This window comes from Ptiloglossa arizonensis, chromosome 6, assembly GCF_051014685.1.
Source record: "Ptiloglossa arizonensis isolate GNS036 chromosome 6, iyPtiAriz1_principal, whole genome shotgun sequence".
NCBI classification, from domain to species: Eukaryota; Metazoa; Arthropoda; class Insecta; order Hymenoptera; family Colletidae; genus Ptiloglossa; species Ptiloglossa arizonensis.
This window is the reverse complement of record NC_135053.1, coordinates 19,425,853-19,447,266: the sequence shown is the minus strand read 5'-3', so window position 1 is coordinate 19,447,266 and position 21,414 is coordinate 19,425,853. Positions and strand designations below refer to the sequence as shown.

At 44.1% G+C, this 21,414-nt stretch overlaps 1 protein-coding gene and 1 long non-coding RNA gene across 4 annotated transcripts in view; both read right to left on the bottom strand.

The window, feature by feature from the left end:
• The window catches only part of Sog (chordin short gastrulation), a 136,073-nt gene that overhangs the window by 81,890 nt on the left and 32,769 nt on the right, over window positions 1-21,414 (bottom strand). Inside the window, exon 1 of one of the 3 annotated variants that reach the window (XM_076314899.1) lies at window positions 1,148-1,332. The exons of the other annotated variants lie outside the window; for them this stretch is intronic. The gene's annotated coding sequence lies outside the window, so the exon portion shown is untranslated. Of the gene's footprint in view, window positions 1-1,147; window positions 1,333-21,414 lie in introns of those variants that run through there. 3 annotated transcript variants of the gene reach the window in all.
• Window positions 15,308-16,128, bottom strand: LOC143148507 (uncharacterized). The gene is made up of 2 exons (XR_012992493.1): window positions 16,087-16,128; window positions 15,308-15,993 (listed from the first exon to the last, which is right to left on the bottom strand). It is a non-coding gene; the product is annotated as an uncharacterized LOC143148507 (long non-coding RNA).

Genomic DNA, 21,414 nt, shown 5'->3' with positions numbered 1-21,414 from the left:
TCCCAAGCGAAACGAGAAAAGTATTTAAATTTTGAATATTTAATATTTAAAATTTCGAAAAGTAGTCAAATTATGAAAATTTTCATTTTATCCCTCCCCCTGTTCCCATGGAAAAAAGAGAAAATTTTTGGGTCTGAGAGAAGCGGAAGGTCCCAAGCGAAACGAGAAAAGTATTTAAATTACTTATATTTAAAAAATATTCATTTTACCCCTTCTTCTCCCCCACCCTAAATTATAAGACGCCTCGTATGGGAGTACCCCACTTTGCAGAATACCGACATAAGCGTTCGATTCGTTTGAATGTTGCGCACGGTGGGATCCGATTTTATAAATTTTACAACGAGATTCAATAATAATTGTATCGTAGGGAAAAAGATCTAAAAATAGCGTGACACAAGCGTAGAGAATGTAAACAGTAAATCGTGTAAAGTTTGCCGAGTCGTGAGCCTTACGAAGACTGACTAACAAATCCAACCCGACACGACCCGCCATTCCTTCCTGGACTGACCTTTCTTTCTCCCTGGAATACATTTGGCGGGCGATCTTAATTTCAAACGTCAAACCGAGTTAAACAGATCCATGTACACCCCTTCGCGCGGAGAACGACTGAAAATAATACGTACCCCCTCCCCTCTCCCTGTTTGCAAATCGGTGGATTTATCAAGAGCGAACGAATTGAAATTCGTATGGACTGCTACGTAGTTAAATTCGTTCGTACTATTCAAAGTACAAATTTACACGTACGCACGTGTAAGGGTGTATCTCGGGGCATAACGGGGTACCTACGAATCCGCGTAATTGGGAGACTTACTGTATAAACTTTCGACTGGTTTGCATGCTGGTGCATTTTCACCTTGGCTCGTAGCCGTCGCTTCGAAGCCCACCAGGCACGTACGCCGCGCGCATCTACGAATAAAACCCAGGGAACGGCAAATGTCTCGGTTCGACCAGGAACAGGATGAATCTTGACGAGAAAATAGGTCGAGACTGGTTAGTACAGTACCGAACAAGTGTCTTCGAATAAAGAATATTATTGTCCTTCACATTTTATTACATAATGTTTCGGTTGGAATCTACTGGGGCAGTTTATTCGTATCAATTTTATGCGTCACGAAACGTCTAACCTGTATTGTATACGAATACTTACACGAATAATAATCCTCGACCGATAGTATTCGAATGTTACTCGACTGCTCGAATATTCCAAGTTCGTTCACAGCATTGGATCACTAATGAAAGATTCGTACAGTTTCGGCCCAAAATTGTTACACCACAGTCACGGTGACGACGAACGAGGAATCGTCGAACACGCGTTATGGCGCCACTCGCTGAACGTCGTTCGACCAATAACCACACCGACACCGCGCGAGCAAAGACGCGAGAAAAACCGGTGATCCGAGTTACGTCAAGGATCAAACGGGGACGGGAAAAAATGTTTTCAAACCGACACGTGTCCGGCCGCGTACGCAGAAGAACGGGAATATAAAGCGACGGAGAACGAGGCGTCGCTTGGGAATCAACGGATTCGCTGAACGCGTTTAAAAAAGCGAGGTGTAAGTGCCAGAAAATGCGCCGAGCATGGCAATGCGAACGGGACGCAAAAAGCGTGGAGGAAAGAAACGTGAAAAAAGACAGGACAACGGAGAGAAAGAGGGAACACGGGATAGGCCAGGAGGGTAGGGGGGAGCCGAGGGAAGGGAGAATCGCGCATCGGGCGGCGTGGTTCGCACGATCCAATCGCATCGAGACTCTCTTGCGTCTCGCTTTCGATACTTCTTCTCCTTCCTTTCGGATCTTCGGTCACACAGTGTACGCCCGTTCTTTTTCTTTTCTTTTTTTTCTTGCGTCTTCTGTTTTGTTTTCAGCGACTCGTTACAGAAACACGACCGGAGGAGAGTCCACGAGAAACGGAAGGAGCGCGGGTACCTTTTTTCAAGCTTCCCAAGAGGATCGGTAAACTACCCGACGGAAGACGTAAAAAAGTTACGTTCAAATGCCGTGTAAACGAGCGTAACCGAAGAAAACGAAGCGTTCCACCTCGGGCGAAACGCGCATCCTGAAGGGGTTGGCTTTACCGATAAGTACCGTGGATGGAGAGAAAAAAAGGAGAAGAAAAAAAACAAAGTGAAGAACACACGAAGCGCGCTAGATTACACGCAATGGGTACGGTGTAAGATATATCTCGCGGAATCGACGAGTGAACGATATAATGGTAATAACGGAAAACGATCAAAAGTGGCGGGGAGGGAGGGAAACGGTCTACGAAGATACGTTCGGATTCCCCGCCATGCTGCTTCTCTATTCTGAATTCGATTGTGCCAGGTTCCCTGTATTACAGAAACATTTGTCTTCTCGATCACGACTTTTTTACATAATTCAAGCCACGTGAACGTTATGCAACGTTAGATTGGCTCCGTGGTCGCCTATATTTATTTACGAGTCGGCCTCGTAAAATCGGGACAAGTTTCGTGAAATCGCGCTAAAAAAAAGGAAAAAACAAATACCAACGGAGGACTGACTGTTCGAAGACTCTTTGTACGCCACAACAGAGCTCTGCGCAGCGATGTTTATAAGAACGTTTAACCGTTTACAAACGTCCGCGATAAATGTATTGTATTATTTTTTTTCCTGTATTTTATCGTTACGCGAATTCTGCGTATACTTGAATACCGCATTATTCGAGCAGGATTCAAACGTACGAGAATTCGAATAATGCAACCGTACCCCGAATTCGCGTGCTAATTGATTCCAGAGAATTTGACGTGAGTCGGAGTAAACACGATGCACGTGCGTACATACAGATGTGTACGTGTAACAAATCATTGAATTAATAGGTAAGTTTTCCCCATTAATTTAGGCAAAGTGTCTCACGATTTGAAATTTAGCACATATTGTTAATCGTAATTGTAAAATATACGTAGTTTAACGAAAGAACATATATACTTGTCGCGCATACGTAACTTTATGTACGTTGTTCGAATTAATTGAACTATTATTTTCCAATTTGATAAAGCACTCGTACACTTTCGAAATGTCCACGAACGTGGATATCCAATTGTTTGAACAGATGCTCGTATCGCACCTCCAATAGAAACACGCAAGTTACGAACAGCATTCGAACAATCGAGAATTCGAACAGTCCGCGAACAGCCGAGCATTCGAACGATATACCAACAGTCAAGCATTGGAATTATATTCCAGGAATGTACGACTCGTTATTAAGCTCGAATATTCAGATACGAAGGAATATGCAGTCTCGCTAATTTCGACAGCGACCGAGACCAATGTAACGGTTCACCTCCCGACGTAAACAAACCTCACGCGCTATCGACCTCCGCGCGCCCGCAGCGCTGCGGAGCACGAGCCTTCCAAGAACTTGAAAGAAGTTAATCCCTCGCAGGTGGCAGCACAGAGTTTCAGTTACTGACAACCGATACGCAAAACATTACACCCTTTGTTCTCGAACGAATTCTTCGACGTGTTTTCGTTTCCTGTCGGATTCCTCCCCGACGAAACCGAAACCATTCTCGTTTCAGTAGCAACGGAAATTCGATCGAGCCCCGTACGACGCGTACCGTGATTTATCGCTAGTCATGTTCCGTTGTGCCAACAATGTTTTGGCTGTCACATCGAACAGACCGCTGCCCGCGTGTAATAAAGCGAAACGATGGTGCATTAAACCGGATTACAACGCTACGGGACCAAGTGGGCTGCGTTACTGTCCATATTTCACTCTATGCTTTTACAGAGCGAATCGTGTATCCGATCCCTGGTTGAATCATTAAATACATTCGCGTATTCTGCAACTTTTGTAATCGCCGGTGAAAGACGCCACGCACGGAGGTTATCTGGCAGTGTCCCACAGGTAGATTTCGCGATGCGTTGTCGAGCAAATCGACGTATACTACGGTCTGTGTAAAATTTCGTGGGACTCGTGCCGGGCAGAAAAAAAGAAACGGTTAAAGAAGGGTGTTAATTTTTTCGTTAACGCTCGAGAATACGAATTTTCGACTCGACCGTCCGGAAACCTGTTCGAGGATATATCTGTTTCCGATTCTCTCCAGCAATTGAGCACGAAACTCGATAACCGGCGTTTCGTCCGGTCCGTGTTAATTCCTCAAGTGGAAACGTGGTTTAAGGTATCCGAAAAATTCGACGATCTTCGGGATTTTTTTCAGAGCAGACCATCGAACGTATCTATTTCAAATTTTGCACGTACATAAACACGAGTTTTAACAAGATACGGGAATTTTTTCAACGTCTCTTTACCTAAAAAAATATCGGATATTGATAAACAGAAGAAGGTTTACCCGTGTACATATGCAAATTTTCTCTTTTTTTTTTACGGTACTTGGAAAATTATATTTTCAAACAATTTTCAACCTTTTCCATCGCAGAGCGAATGAGCGAATGATCTTCGAACAGACCGGACTCTGCAACGAACCCATTCCGCGGCACGGTTGTATTTTCCTCGACATTGAATCGCGACACGCGGAATGCTCCTTTTACAGATCGAAATCACACGGTACGGGGCCGGATATTACACGTACGAGGCACGCAATTTCTCCAGCCGTGGTGCGAAGAAAGCGTCGCCTACATAATCAATGAACATCAATAACCCGAGACGGGATTGAAGCCCACGGGTTTACATTGTTTCATTTGGTTACAATGTACCTTGCACTTACGAGCGTCCGTGAACGGTTCGTTCGGTGCCGTGTCATTCCAGGATCGACGTTGAATACGAGACGCGATGGTTCCGTTCGCAATTTCTCCAGTCGCGACGCTCGACAGACTCTCTTCTCGTACAGCCAATTTCTCCCGGTACTTAGGCGAAATTGACGACGCTCTTTCCGGCTCAATTACGCGCGACTCTGCATACAATGTCGACCGTCGGCGTCATTGTCGTCTCGGCCCGTAATTACATTCATCGATTGCGCGCATGTATTTACCTGACCATTTTGGTTCCATAGAGTGGTTCGATTGTCTACGTGCCTTATGGGTGTGCTAGACACGCTGTGTCGAACCCCGATGGAGCGTGCGATACAGTTTTAATCACCGGGCCGATCTACCGGACGACTTATTTACTAAAGAAACTTAAAATTTTTTTTTATTTTTCGGGTATCCCTTCGCAAGAGTGGTGTCATCGCATCGGCGAGGTTCTCCCGAGAAAAATGAGTACAAACACGGCCATGTTCGAAGACATGCGGATTTTCAAAATTCGAAATCATTGGATACACGAGTGATTAAAAGTGATCCAAATATGGTCGTGCTTGGACTCATTTTCATCGGGAGAACATCGCCGAAATGATGGTAACACTTTTGCAACGATATTGTGATGTATGTAGAAATTTTCTAATTTAGACCGCATTCCGATTTTGTCGTTTGGGTGAGAATTATTATGATTTGTTGAAAAACGTCACGTTTGGGGATGCTTTTTTTTCTTAGTTCCAATTCTCAGTTTCAATCTGTCATTGAACGATCGATTCGAAATCCGTGCAGATTACTTTAAGATCAGATTCAATTTCGTAATATTGTACCAGTTTAGATTATATCCTACGCTGACCACTGTACCCACGTTTGATGACCTCCCTTCGAATACTAATCGAAGCGTTTAACGCCCACGGTACATCTTCCGAGTACAAAATTGCATCGTCTGGGCTTCTTGTAATGTTCGTGGCGCCTCGGACCGCAGCACACCTATACGTCGCTGTCTCCTTTTTTGTCAATCGGGCATGGCGATTTCTCCCGAAGAAAAGTCGCCACGACAAACAGACGGGAAAGTGTGCAGTCCAATCGCGGACTGGATTCCTGTCGCCAGACGAAACAAAAATACACCCGCTTGCAAAAGTCAACCGAGTCTTATGAACGTTCAGCTGGTGCTATGAAATGTCGTTTATTTCTGAAATAAAAACCCCGCGATACGATAACACGCGGGGCCCGGTGATATTTAACTGTCAATCGTTGTACACTACACCGAAGAGGAAGAAACTTGAAAAATCTCGTTCTCGCAGAATTAGAATAAAAAATACACCAAATTTATTTCTTTTTTTTTTTCTTGAACACATTTTTTACGATACAAATTATTCCCAAACAGATCTAGAAACGAAATTTAAACGTTTCCAAAATTTGACTAGAAAAACAATCAACACAAATATTTATTCGATCAAAATTTTATATCCACGTCGAAACACAAATTTCACTTATCGTCAAGCGATCGGTATTGTTCCGCGTTACCGTCGTACTTATTCGAAAATGGCAATAAAATTTTTTACTTCGAACAAAAAAAAAAAGAAAAAAATAAGTCTCTCTTGTACTCTTCGCTTCAGATATCCGAGGACGGTAAGGTTTCAGCGCGTCACGCGCACGTGTTGTTTATACGGCGCGTTTCACTGCCGCGGTCGTTTTGCAGCGCGGATTATTCCGCGAAAGAGAACGCGATTCCTCTTTCGCCGCGGTGGCGCGTGCGATTCGCCGGCCTTCCACGGCGGGGCGAGGATTCATTCATCCGCCGTGCGATGCTGGCAACTGAAGAAAAATTTCGCCACTCCGGCGCGAGATAAGGGAACACGGAGAAAGGGTGGGAGAGGGGGAGGGGAGAAGTCGTCTTACCAGGAAAGAAAGAAAAAACATCGAAAAAGAATCTACGACCACCTTAACTCTAGAAAGAACGATCTACCGTTTGCGTTAATCTAGGCGCATACTAGCGCCCTCTCCCTCATGGAGCGATCGACAAGCACGCAAAGATCCATGATGCTTTTGACTATCCAACTGAACCAGTATTTTTCAAAGTGAGGGAAAAGTGCATTTTACCAATCTACCGAGAATGGTGCGAAAGAAAATTTTTAACAAAGTTTAATATAAAAAAAAAAATTACAAGTTTCTTCTTTTATCGATACCATTCGTTAGTGTTGTTTCTAACTTGTACTTTGTAATTCATTCGTTGGTTACTAATCTTTTATAAACGTTCCGAAAATCTGTCGCGATTGATGTATATGCACATCCCAGTGACAATATTTACTAATGTAAAATTTTACAATTTTACTAATGTAAATGTAAAATTTCAATTTTACATTGTACTTTTTTTTATTAATATTTTTACTCGAACGGAACCGATTCGCGAAGGTAAATCTGAAAGACGTGAAGGGTTAAAGGATAATATTTTAGGAATACGTCATACGGGAGATATAGCATATTTTTAAGATCCCGTGAGCGGTGGGCTCGAGACGACCCCCCTCCTCTCCCTCCTAGTCCTTCTAGGGTTAACGCAGAGCTGTGCCCGAGCTTCGGCGCGGTATTGGCGCGAGCAGACCCGCGAACGTTAAGGCACACAGCGCTGCGCGTGTACACGCGGCGCATGCCGCACATACGTAACGAGGAATCTCGTTTCGTTGCGTCTGGTGACCTTGGAAGCATGCGCGCTGTAAAAGAGCAAAACCGACAAATAAACGTCTTCGTAATTTTAGATTCATGAAGTCCGAACGAGTTGTCCCTCCCTTACCCCTGACCGCGCCCCTCGCGCCCCCTATTTCTCCCGGTTCCCTTCTAGCAACACGAACCCCCTACGTCCTCTTTGCTTCGAGTCCGACCAACTCGAGGAGCAACAAAAACGGGCAGCCACGCGCGTGCGCGCCGTGCGTCTCCGGTGACTTTTACAACCGCGCAGCCTTTAAAATTTTACACGCGTTAACGACTTTGTACGGTCCACGTTTCAGACGATCGAGGACAAATTGCGTCCCGTCTCGTCTCTTCCCGATACGTTTTCTCGTCTTCGACGGCTCCGGCACGGGATTACGAGTTTTCGTGCAGTTCGTCGAGCACGAGAGGGCGCGCGTGACATTTTTCGAGAGACGATGATCCGAAGCCAGGGAGGGAGGGGTATTATTTTTGTACACGCGTAAAACGGTGGTGGGTACTCGATGAGATAACGAAACTTTCGGAATGTATAATTTTTCTAAACAATAATAGCACAATATATTGAATCTTTAATCGAAAAACGAGCAACGGTATCGTCGGAAAAATCAAATTACATTGCAAATTAACCCCTTGCACTCGACAGGCGCCTCTCAGACGCGTTCTAATTTAGCGCGGCAATTCACGTCATACTATACCGAGCAAGGCAGTCGCGAGGTTTGTCATTTTTAAAGACCCGGATAATGAAAATTGCGACTGCACCGTCAGTGAATGGGTCATCGATGTGTCACAATGCTAGGTCGCTGCTAAGTATTGTTGGTCAACAACGAATTGCAATAATGTATTATCAACTTGTGACGCGTGTCGATTGTGGAGGGGGAGGAGGAGGAGAATGTCTTCTTATATTTTTGTACTCCGCACTAAGATTCATTATCATCTTTTTTCCTTCTTTCAGAGCGGTATTAGATTACTATTATTTGTTATTAGTATTAAATTTTCAATTGTTCCTACTTCTAATAGATCATTACTGTTGTAGATGCTACTTGAGTCGTCACGGAGAACGTCACGCTACCAACGAATCTTCGAATAACATTAATAATAATAAAGAAAATTGATACAAGCGTTGCATATGCAATGTTGCTTGAACTATGCTTGGCAAGTATTTTATTTTACCCGACAACGAGTCCGCAAGAGTCGACGAGAATCGAACGACGATTCAAAAGTATCAACGCGAAAACCGATCGTCACCGTGGAATGCATTAAACGCAAACCGCACCTAAACGGGGCACGAGAAGTAATGCGAGCGGACAACCTATTTTGTGTATCCTGCCGTGCCCTGTCCGGTCGCTATGATCCAATCGTTAATCAGATGGCATTATGCTCGCGTATGAGCTATAAATCTGCAAACGAAATCTCACTTTCATCGTCGCCGATTGCATAATTCTATTATATTTACTTTAGATAATACAGAACGCCGTGCGCCGCTCTCGAATCGACCTTTAAGGTTACCTTGGAACGTCCGCGAACGGTATCATTTCCGAGAATTTCTCAAAACATCATTATTGCCAAGTGCCGCGACAGTACCGAATTCCTTTCCAGACCATTCGTCGTCTATGCACTGTGCTTCAGGCGTGATAAATTGCACATATTTTAACTGTTCTCATGTTCATGTCACTTACAAATTATTTCTAGAAATTAATTTCAAGCGAAGCTTGTCGAGACACTAATAAACGTACACGCGTCGCGATCTCCTTACACCGGTTACGTTCTTGTCACAATTCTTATTTCTTTCGTTCGACAACATTATTCGCCATACATGGGAAAAGAACACAAAAAATTCAAGTACACGAAAACACGACACACGGTAGCGGTGGAAGCGAGACGAAAAAAGGGCGAGGTTCGGAAAATTGCTGTGCTGCGTCCTAACCTTAATTTCGTTCACTTACGAGTGGCCTTTCCTCGCGAGTTTCTTTCGGCAATGAGTGTTCAAAACACGCAACAACGTCTCACTTCACTCTTTACATATTCGAAGATATTTCCGCTCAAAATTAACACTCATCTTTTCATTTTACTCCCGATCCGTTCGATCGCCAACCGTGGGCTTCACTCGTTTACACAGTAACTGTGTTCCGTGCCCGGGATACCTCGGCGGTTAGACGGTTAACGAATATTTAACGCCAACGACGTTAAATTGTATTTCAATTCCTAAAGTCGCGAAGAGTTAACGACGACCGCAGAACCCGGACGAGAGCTGTTCGCTTTTATTTCCTAATATGTCAATTTCTCGGGAACCGTTGGCGAAGCCGTGTCTCTCGTCGAGGGGAAAAAAAAGAAGACGAACGGTGCGAGAGGTTCTCTTCTTCTGTATACGATTTGACGCGGTACGGCTCGTTGAACGCGATCACCGAAACGATGGGGAGTGAAAGAGAGAAAAAACGAAGACAACCATGGGAAAAAAAACGCGTGAGCTCGCGCGCAGGAGGATCGGGCGCAGAAAGGGAGGAGGGTGGGGGTAAGGGGGAAGAGCGAAGAGAAACCGTCGCGGAGGTGGTGGTAAGTCGTTTTGTGTCTGCAGCCCGTCTAAATATACGCGGGTCCTCTACTCGGCGAATGCAGCCTTTCTCGCGGGTAAGAGCGAGAGAGAGAGAGGGAGGGAGAGAGCGCCCGCTAACGGCTATCTTGACTTTAGAGAAATCTCCACGCGACGGAAAAGCGAGAATCGCCGACGACGAACGTTTCGAGGGGATCTGCTCGCGATCTTCCAACGGAAATCCGAATCGCCACCGCACTACGAAGCCGCGGGGTCAATTGTTGGGTTTTAATGGCCGGCCGCTCAGGAGAGACGCGTGCACGTAGTTCGCGGGGACGGATTTCTTAAAATAAACAAGCCGCGATATCGTGTTTCCGAAGTATTCGGGCAAGTCAAAACAACGCGCGACAGTTCTGTTTATCATATCGCCGGCACTGTTGCAAATAACTTTCGCTAGCAAACAATTCGCCGGCAATTTGTACGCTTCGATGGTGCACTGGTTAATTGTCGAGACAGGATCCTCGCGCGTGTGTCCCGCTGCTTCCACTCGACTATGCGCCTCTAACGAGCAACATCACCGTGTAGACGGTTCACTTTTTTTTTTTTTAACCAAACTTATCACAGAGACAGAGTATTGAAAACTATTGGATAGGTATTTATTTTCCATCGGGTAATAAAATCTGCCCTTGAGGTTGTGCATGGAATTATTCTTTAACTAACTATTTTAAAAAGTAACGGAAACAACAATGTCGAGTATGGAAAAAAAAGATTAATTTCTGATGATCAATTGTTAACTTCGGAAATAAAATTAAGAGTTCCTTCAAATTTATTTTTAAAAATACAATATTCTGGTAAATAGTAACTAGGATTACCACTTCTGTAAGAAGAATTAGATTTTATTAAACCTGGAATTATCGATGCCTTTTATGTAAGTTTATTGCAGAAGTTGCTAAATTTGTCCATATTCCCCTGAAAAATTCACAGCTTGTAAAAATCTCTGAACGATCAAATTGTCAAGCACAGTGCACACGGTCAATTAATGGATAATTATGAAACTTTGACCCTAGACAGTTATATCGCTGTCATTAAATTTCCAGTGTTCAAACTTCAACTTGAGTTATTTTAGACCGTTTCAAAAGCGCGCTAAATCCACCGCGGCCCTCTCTCTGTCTCTGCCGGTCGTCAGTTGTTCCGTATATTCGCGAGTCTACTGACCGGTGTTTCCTTTATTTTTATAGTTCCTCAAAGCGTTCACGTGCCGGTGCCGTAAGTAAAGAGACCTATTCATAAATCGAGAGGCACGTCCCGGCAAAACACACGTGACTCGACGTATGATCCTTTGAGGTGTGCTGAGTCGCGCATTCCTCCCTATATAAATTCTTCGGCTCGAGCCAAGCGAATATAGATGTCTATATATTTGTCATGCGATTAACCGTACCCACGCGATGTGGAGTAGCGTGATTAACATCTCCCACCACGGGAGCCGATACGCGGCTACGGGCGAAAGGCAAATGCATCCACTGAAAGCGCAAGGGACTGTGCGCCGGCGTGCCTTCAACCTCTGGTATTAATTTCTCTGTTTCTAACGAACGATTTTTCAACGTTTCACGTTCATTTATACATACGACGCGAGTGTAACTAAATGTAGCCAGAATGTAGTAATCGCTGCAACAAAATATGAGAACACGACCACCGTATTTCCGTCTTTACACTCGTCGCGGAAATATCGTTCCACCGCGACAGCGGATGCGCGAAACGTGTCAGTGAAAAAGGCGGTCCTTCCTAGACCTGCGATGCGCAAGATAGATGCGCGCGGACTCGTTTCGTCCGTCTGCGGTGGTGGCACGATATTTCTGCACTGCGCGCACGCTACACCGATCGTTAGACGTTCACAATTTTACCAGAATCGAATAGAAAACGAGCATGATTCACCGGAATGGACAGGAGCTCGATTTTAAGTAGTCATCGATACAGATGAGAGAAGATTGTATACAAAATCGTTCTAGAACACGCGAGACGCGACATCGACAAAAATGAAATACGGCACCGAGAATATCGGCCGGCAAAAAATATCCCAGACGCGTCGCTAGACGAATCAAATGACGGCCGTGCATTACGCACAAGAACGTTTATTCCGGCCGCGAGACGCGGCGTCGCGCACACAGGAGTGTTGTAACCCGAGAAAACAGTCGTTTGCCGGTCAAGTGATTTCGAGAATTAAAAATACGTCCGAGCTTTCGTAAGGAGGTCGATATATCAAGGACGAGCCGTGCCCTGTTTATTCGACCGCGCTATTATTGGATTCGTACACGACACAATGGGATCGAAACGGACCTAATAGAATTTACATCGCGAACATCGATGCACACAACGCCTCGAACGTAATACCCGGCGGGTACAAAGATTATCCGCTCAGCGCGCGGTGGACCGAAGAAAAACGTCCGCGTTGCAAATAAGTTTGATGTAACAAATTGAAAATCGGATTACCGCATTGTCCTGTCGCGCGTTCGCTCGACTTAACACTTAGCAGGCTCCGCCTGAGATGTCATACCGATACGTTACAACAGACTGAGCAAAAAGAACGGACAATACCAACCCTCGAGGAATTTCTTACCGAGACACTGATACGTGCAACGCGATTATAGGCGTTAGAGTGGACTATCAATCTTTTCCGCGAGAGGATACGGAAAATTGATAGCAACAAATTTTGCACGATTTTAATAGAAATTAAAAGGCGTCCAGAAGCGACGCACAGCAATTCCTAAATATAACGACACTTATATAACATTTTATTATTCGATAGAATTATAATTTTAAACTCTCTGAAACAGTGCGAGCATTAAAATATTTCAAACAAGATTCGCTAGGTATAAGCGAGGTACCTGAGCATCACGGTGGGATAACCGACCAGTGGCCTTGAGCGGCCGAAATATTTGGCGGTGACTCGTGGTAACGGTCGCGCGAGAATTACAACGTGCGAACAGCCGACGGCAACGAGAGCGAGGCTCGCGTGGTCAGCGTCATCGTTGCGCGGTAGCAACGTCGTGATTTACCTACTTAAAACGCGCATTGGCTCGCTACACTTCTTTAATGCACAACGGCTACGTTGTCTTCGTGGCTGCGGCCAATTAGCCGCGAATCATGTAGCGAGAATCGCGGTGAACGTGCACGGGAACGAGACAGCCGTCGGCTCGGGAAGCGAAGGAAGAGAGAGATCGCACCGCACGTGAATAAGATCCATTTACACCGAGACCTTAAGCAACCTTTGAGCACGCGCTACGGGGTTATTCCCTCGTCCCACGAAGTTCGAAAGAAATCGACGGGATCGGTGTTCCCTCTGCGCTCGTCACGCCCCCTTTCCAGTTCGCACATAGGAGTTCCCAGTATTTGAATAAAAATGATATTAAACATACATAAATGAATTCTACTTTTATTTCCGAGTTGAATATTTCCGTAATCCGAGTAATTAATTTAATCAATCGGTAACTACATTTTTCTCGCCGAAATCACTAATATTTATTTCCATACCGAATAATTAAATATTTTAATGTTTGACGAATGACAAGACGAAATATTAAATATCATTATTATTGAAACGTTTTCATTATTAATTGTATTGAAATTCAGATTATTTTAAATTTACAAAGTAGTGCCATCTCGTACAATACAAATAGCGTGGAGAAAATTTCCTAACAATGTAACATTGCTTGCCGTAAATAAACTGCGAATACAATTTGCGGGTTTCTGCGAACTCGTCTAAATTGCAAGTGAATGAAAATAGTTCACTTCAAAAGACCATGAAAATAGGTGAGGACTGTACCAGACTGTTAAACTAATTTTAGGTTACGTTGTATAGTCGAAACGAGTGGAGGTGTTACGAACAAATTAGCGTTTTCGTTGTGGGATCCGCGAGTTTATTTCCGTGGATAATTGCACAAAATTCGACCTCCCGCGTAAATATTTTCGTCGCCAGAACCGCGATACGCAAAACCGACTCTTACGGAAGTTGTTTGGTAGAGGACACTGGCGCGGCGCAGACCGTTTCCTCGCGGACAGTGAGACACAGAAGAAACTTCAAGGTGACCTTCGTATCTTTTTCTCTCACGGAATGCTACACTTTTTTACCCCGAGCGCAATAACAGTCGCTGGGACGAGCTGAACAAGCTATAATGGCAGTCATCAAGGTTACGGAAGCTCGTAAATCGATTCACAAATTAACGATCGCGTCCGATTCGACGATAATGATACGTCCCCGTTGATATTTGCGATTTCGAGTGCACGCCGTTAATTCGCGAAATACTAATTTCCAGAGGCGCATGTATCGCCCGTCAGGGATTACACACCGTGCTGACACGAGGCCTCGATTTCTCGGTCGATGAATCGCGTCACGACTGCCGGCGAATTAAAAAAAACCACCGGCGAACGTGTAATTAAACGTATTAATATCGTCACTGGATAGATACGAACGACCGACAAACATTGTCACGTTCCAATCTCACCGATATTCGATTTTTTTTTTCTCCGCACATGCGACACCTGCGCCACCTCGCCTTCGGGCGGTAAATGTTTCGTTCGTAAACACGCGAATATAATAAAGATACGCCCTAACCTGTTCAACGATTACGCCGCGCGGATTTGACGTCGCCGGTGCTCGAGGGGTTAATTATCCGTTTCTCGGGTTTATTTATTCCCGATAAATTCTTGACGAACAACCGTCACCGATGCCCCGGGCGGCCATTCAGGTGGGTCTTGCGTCCGGCGAGGTCGGTTCTCGTTTCTCCGTCTGGTACGGCGATGCTTCGCGTATCTGGAATGCTCGTGTGAGGTCGCGGCGGGCGCATTAACCGCGTCGCGCATGAAACTCCCGTGGTCATCCAGCGTCGCCAAGCCGGCAATAAAGACTAATTGAGATTAGCACCGGCCGTGCTGCGTTAAGCAGGTGCGCCCGGAGGGGAAAAAGAAAGCGGAGGAGAAGCGAACCGGGAAGGAAAAGGAGATGCGAGCACACACTGGACCGACAACCGACGATCACGCGTTTCGAGAGTTTGACGCGAACCGTTCCGACACAGGACACGAAGTGTCCTTCACGGCTTACGTTGTCGAACTGCGTCCCCCTCTCCCAATCCTAGGGATACGTGCGCAAAGATCGAGCGCGATGGTGCAAGACAGTGTTTCCAGGGCAGTTTACGCGGTGAAAAGAATACGTTTAGCACGCGGTCGGCGGTGTCCGCCATTAGGCTTTCCATTCGAGCCACGTCGGTTACCGATGACCGATTAACAAGACGTATCTTCCGTTTTGTCGAAAGTAGGAAAATCTATTACGGGAAAGAAGTTAAATAATACAACAAACTCTATTTTTCCATGGCCATACCCTATAAGTATTTATTAGTTTCTTTACGTTATAATGCTTATTAAATTTGCGAAGACTACAACGAAATATTACATTTACTTTCGTAGGTGTACTTCAACGAGTCACGAAAACTAGGGAAAGAATATAATTTGAAAACTGCTGAAAGTGTGCGTGGTTAATAGCAATTCTGTTCCGAACTTTCCACTCGTTAATCGAACCCTGCTTAGTTTATTTTATTTTTCTCAATGGACCCGCCCGTTTCAATAAATATCGCGCCTTGCGTTTACGACACCAGTAAACCTAAGTATTGTCAAATACTTCTTGTTCTGTTGTCTTCTAAGGCTATAGAACGTTGACCACGTACCTTCAACGGTCATTTGCACGAAACAAGCGTACAAGGGCCCCGAAATTCTGGGTTGTACGCGTGTCTGCGGGTCCAACAGCAGCTGGTAATCCGCTCGGAAATTATCAGGGTCGACAGGTAGTCGTGCATTTAACCTCATGGCCACCAGAAATCAATCAAGGTAGGTCGGCCAGGTACACACAGGTGCTGTGTACCAGCTGGGCCGGGAATTTCCCCTTGTAGCCCTTGAATGGGGTTTAACTACTGGCAACAGCATTCGTAGCTAATCCAGTTTATTTCCTCCTCTATTGGGGTCTAATTTTCCAAAAGAGGGTAGCGTCCCATGAAGTTATTGGATTCCTATCACGTAGACGGACACAATAGAAGATAAATAATTTTCTCAGTAGATAGTTTGGAAAGTGTGCAAAATTTAAAAGTATTTAAATTACTTACAAGTAAATTTAAAAGAAAAATATTTCTCTTTTTTCGACTAACGTACAATTAAAAGTGATTCGACAGTGGTGGCGTTTGGACTCATTTTTATCAGAAAAGTCTCCCCAATATATTTTAAAAAAAATTTTCATTCTCCGGGAGTGGTTGACTCGATCACCAAGCGTGCACCTAATGCCAGACTTGCTCGCCGACAATCTGTCTCGCTCGCTCTTGTCGACGAGCCTAAAATGTCGGTAAGTTGTATAATAATAGATATTATTGGCAACGTATTGATCGGTTAATTTGCTTTACGGCTGGATATCTGGTGCTCTCGTTTTTATTGTTACACGATAACCGAATAAAGTGCTACAATGTGATGTCACTTGATGATAAAGCGGTATCTAAGCACTCGAGGCGCCGTTTGTCGATTCGATCCCGTAATAAAATCGTCCCAGCGGCCTGTTTCAGGTTACCATTCAGACCCCGATCGGAAAATACGGTTTTCGAGGTGGCGGATTCTATCGGACGAAACGGCCAGCGCTAGATAAGGCAACGATCTGGGAACAGGTACGAAACGAGAGCAAGAGAGCCCGCTGCAACGGCGGTGCGAGAAAGAGGGCAGAAACTGCGCCAGGAGACGATACTGGACACTGCTAGATCCATATAAAGAAGAAGAACGAACCACTTAGATCTCTCTTCGCGACGGTCCACGACGACTAACGCGACCGGATACCGAGAGCTTTCTGTCGCGTACAGAACGCTCCGGCTAAATGCACAACATTCGCTGCCTTTCGATAAATAATATTTTCAACGTTTCTTTTGCACTCTTGGAACATTGAAAAAAAAAAAAAAAACTTAAACATTACGATCGCAAAAGATTTAGAAAATTATTTTTAACGCGTTTTAAAATCCTTCCGTTTTGATTATTAACGATTTACGTTCTCACGATCCATGGATAGCGACGATATTGAATTATACATAAAGAAATTGAATAAATTTTTCTCCTGTCTTCTCTCGCGAAGGAAAATTAATTAAATTGTAACTTAAGGCATATTTTTCCATTAATTTCGAACAAGTTGACTCTTGTGGAACGGTGTAAGTATTTTTGAAAACTTGTTGGACTGTTCAACGTACGGAGAAATTTCATAAGTCTTCACGCATATAACTATGTAAACATTCGGCCCCATGCAAGCATATACAAACATTGCCCTACCAGTGTCAACCATATGTCTGTCACTGCTCTGTATTCAGTCTCCTGCCAGTTGTTGAAGCAAGTTTTGTTAAGATTTGATGTTTCTCAAGTTAGCAACTGGATACACTGCTTTTTCAAAATTTCTTCAAGGGGAACGTATTATGGAAAAATATTCGCGATTACGTCGTGGAAGTGGAGAAATAGACTACGATGGGTAAACACGATCGTTAAGAAAAAATTCTTCGCAATAATCACGGAATAATTAATTGTTCCGTCGGATTGCACAATATATTCTCCGCGAGGACGTCTTTCGTCTTTTTTAGGGAAACGAAAAAATTCTCGATGTTTGTTTAGACGAGGCATTGACGTCAGTGAAGATTTGGGATCGACAAGTGACGAATCTCGCCGGTTCGTTAGGATTTAACGCCACGCCTCCACAAGTCGACCTTGTTCTACGTACTGTCGACGCAGGTTCGAGATACGCTTCACAATCGAAACTACAACAACATGATGCAATTACACGACAAACATCATATAACGATACAATAACACAATACCACAATAATAAACAGTATTCCGCGTTTAAAAAGCGCGAACGCGCCTGGCGGGCGAAAAAGTTAATAGAATTTTTCAATTTCGATGCAAATGGACTTTTTTCATCGAGTTCGACACAAATAGATTTTCTTTCATTCAAAATAATTCATTTACATATATACAATATATGCATATATAAGTGAATTATGAATTATTATATATAACATTATATATTATAAATGAACGTTGGTAAGAAGATCCTCAATTGGTATACTTTTATATCACAATTAGGGTGAACACAATATTTAATAATTCAAAATAATTCATTTACCCATATACAATATATATATAAATGAATGATTGCTGTAATGCTAACAATAATTGTAAATATTGTGTTCACCCTAATTGTAATATAAAAGTATACCAATTGAGGATCTTTTTACCATGGTTACATAAGAATTATGTACGCAGTATATATCCTCGTTTGCTGCTCTTTCTCCAAATAATTCATTATAATCCCGTAACGTGCGAATATTTAGACTGTCTCAACGAATTTACAATTGTTTGCGTTGCAGCGAGACACACAACCGCAAAAAAAAACAAAATAATTCAATTACACGTGTACGATACACGTACGCGGTTTTAGGTATACTCCTCTTCGTTGCTCCTTTCTCCAAATAATTCATTATAATCCCATAACGTGCCAATATTTAGACTGTCTCGGCGAACCATCGAAAACTAAGCCCGTGTTGACACAACGCTCCGTTTGTACAAGATTAACTCTAATTGGCGAGGCATTTCCACCCAGAACAGTCTGCTACTGATTTTCGAAGACCCTCGGGGACGTTGTATAACCGATTAACCATGTCCAACCGTAAAAGCTCCGAGAACCAAGCCTGTCCCCGTTCGTGACATACGAGAGTAGGTGGAAAGAACTTTCGCTTTACCGCGAATCCGGATCGTCTCCGTTTTCCATTTCGTGAAACCGCAATCTTCCAGTAATCGCAAACTGAATGTCCAACGAAACCTATTTAGACTCAATCCACAACACTTAGCGAACATCGATGGCGAGCGAGTTGAATATTTATTGGCTGACTGATTTCATTATTCACGCTGGCACACACGACTGCATTGATCATACCACCGTGCGATCATCTCGATCTCTTTCGGTTTAGACGAGCTCCCGGCAGATTCTAGTGCCGGGATTGCCGACAAACAGACTCCTGTGAAAACAATACGTGGGATTCTCGGTATTGACCGGAGACAACCGACGTTCCTTTATTCTCAACGAAAATAAACTGTGGTCTATTGCGCGACGACGGTGAGAGATCATCGCTCGAAGTAGCCAGTTATAAATTTATAAATTTCATAAACGATCGAACCCGTACGAACGATCGTTGAATACGCTATTATAATTTTCGAATCAATTCGACGAATACGTACCAATCTTAAAATTAATCTATCGTTTAAACTAGATGACGTAACGTATAGAGGTTAATTTTCAATGAATTTTCAATCAAAATCACGAGCGATTTTTAAAGCGAGAGGTAGCGAAGTTCCGAATTTGAAATCGTACGGGACGGAACACCGAGAGCAAGCGAGATAGAGCAACAGGGAGCGAGACTCGCATTACATGTGCGCGAGAATCGACGGTCTCTAACCCAGTAATTATTGGATTGTTCGGAAAGTGATTTCGTTTTTTTTTTGTGGTGGAAATGAAACACGATATTTTTAGAGTGTATAAACATTTTATTGAATTATATATTCTCCATTTTGGAAAACGAAATGACTTTCCGAACAACCCGATATTAGTCTCGAACGATGCTAAGGGGGTTCGTTTGAAGAATAGTGAGACGAAATATTCGAGAAGAAATTGAAAAAAGGAAGAAACGACGAAACCAAGCGTGCTGACAATCGTCACGAACGCAAATCGTGGCGTACTCGCGATATATATAGTATATATATATATATACATAAATTTTTTCTTCAAACGATTACAAGTTGCAAATTCGTTCACTGTTTTCTATGGAAGCGAAACAAGCGCAAGTATTTGAAAAAGAATGTTAATCTAGCAACGTGTAAACGTTGGAGTCGTTCCGTGTAAACACGGTGAAATTAAACGGTTTGGTGCGCACTATTTCAGTCCGCGTATCAAAAGTGAGTACGGCGCGAACTAAGTCAGCGTGGAAGAACCGCGACGCGCAGGCGCGCTGGAATGTCGCCGCGAAAATTTCACCGCGACGAGCGGTGCCGCGCGCCGGGTATTATCATTCATCGCGATGAGCGTGTTTACATATTCGGGCAGCGACGAACGCGTAATTCACAGCCCGCGCTTTGTATTCGCGCCGACAAATACCACCGCGGTAACCCGCGCGGATATACCTATTCCGTTAATTGCAGCACCGGCTTTCATATTGTCGCACGCTGCGGTAACTCGAGAGGTAGGTGGACGAAATTTAATCCCTGTTGTCTCTTCGACTGGATCGACTTTGCGTATACAAAGGTGAGAGCGAATGAGTCAGTTGGCGTACGAGTGAGCGAGCGAGAGAGAGAGAGAGGGATATAATCGATGCTCGATAATCGAGTCTCGCACGTATCTTCGTATTTATTCGCAGGCTATGTTCTCCACGAATCGATGTACCACGGTTTTCGCTACACGATAATTAATTTTTAAAAATAACACCGCGTAGCCACTATTGATCCCCGTTTAAACGTTTTCGCGACAATTAGTGACATCTGGCGAAAAACATTACAAATAGTTTGGCACTAATGCAACATAGCGGACCATGCGCGAGAGGTTGCAGCCGAGTGCATGTAAAGTGTAATACATATCAATTCGTGCTTACCGTGCACGGGATTCTCGGTACGCGTGTAATTTGAGGGTATACTTCGAATTATATTGCACGGGATGTTTGAACTTTGCGATATTGTGATTGCAATTACGCTCGGTACCTTTTAACGATATTTTAGTTTACATTGGGGTTACCGCGGTCTTATCGGTATTGTAACGTGTATTTCATGCTCTCTTATCGGTCGTTAGTATCGCTCTTTTAATTAAGAACCGTTCAAATGTGTTCGCGTGCACGATTGGAACGGTCTTGCGACAAGAATGTTAGGAAAAAAAAATATTGATACAAAAATTGTATTCCTCAAGCTTCGATGACTCGCTCGATAGTCGAACATTGACACGTCGAGGCTCACCTTGCACAATAGTACCGAGCGATGGTACTACTTCGGTGATTACTGCGTGACAACTCGAGAGACAGTACCGTAGTTCCACCGGTGTCATGCGTCGAGCGCATGGAACGCATCTCGGACGGTGTCGCGGTGACAAATAGATTAGAATTCGGTGTAACGCGCACGTTCGGTGCGCAGCGGTGTCGATTCGCCGCGGTGCGCGTGCGCGTTGAATTTTTCCCGTGAACGCGGTGGCGCGTACCGAGAGCGAACCCCTTTAACCCCCACCCCGCCCGTCCCGCGGGCTCAGGGAAAACCTGTTCCCACCTATTCATAAATTCAATTAACCGTTCGATTGCCAGACTAATTTTCTTCGGAACCGGCGCGTTTTAATTCTTTCTTTTTTTTTTCTTTTCTTCTCCCCTATTCCGTCATTTTTTCGGCGT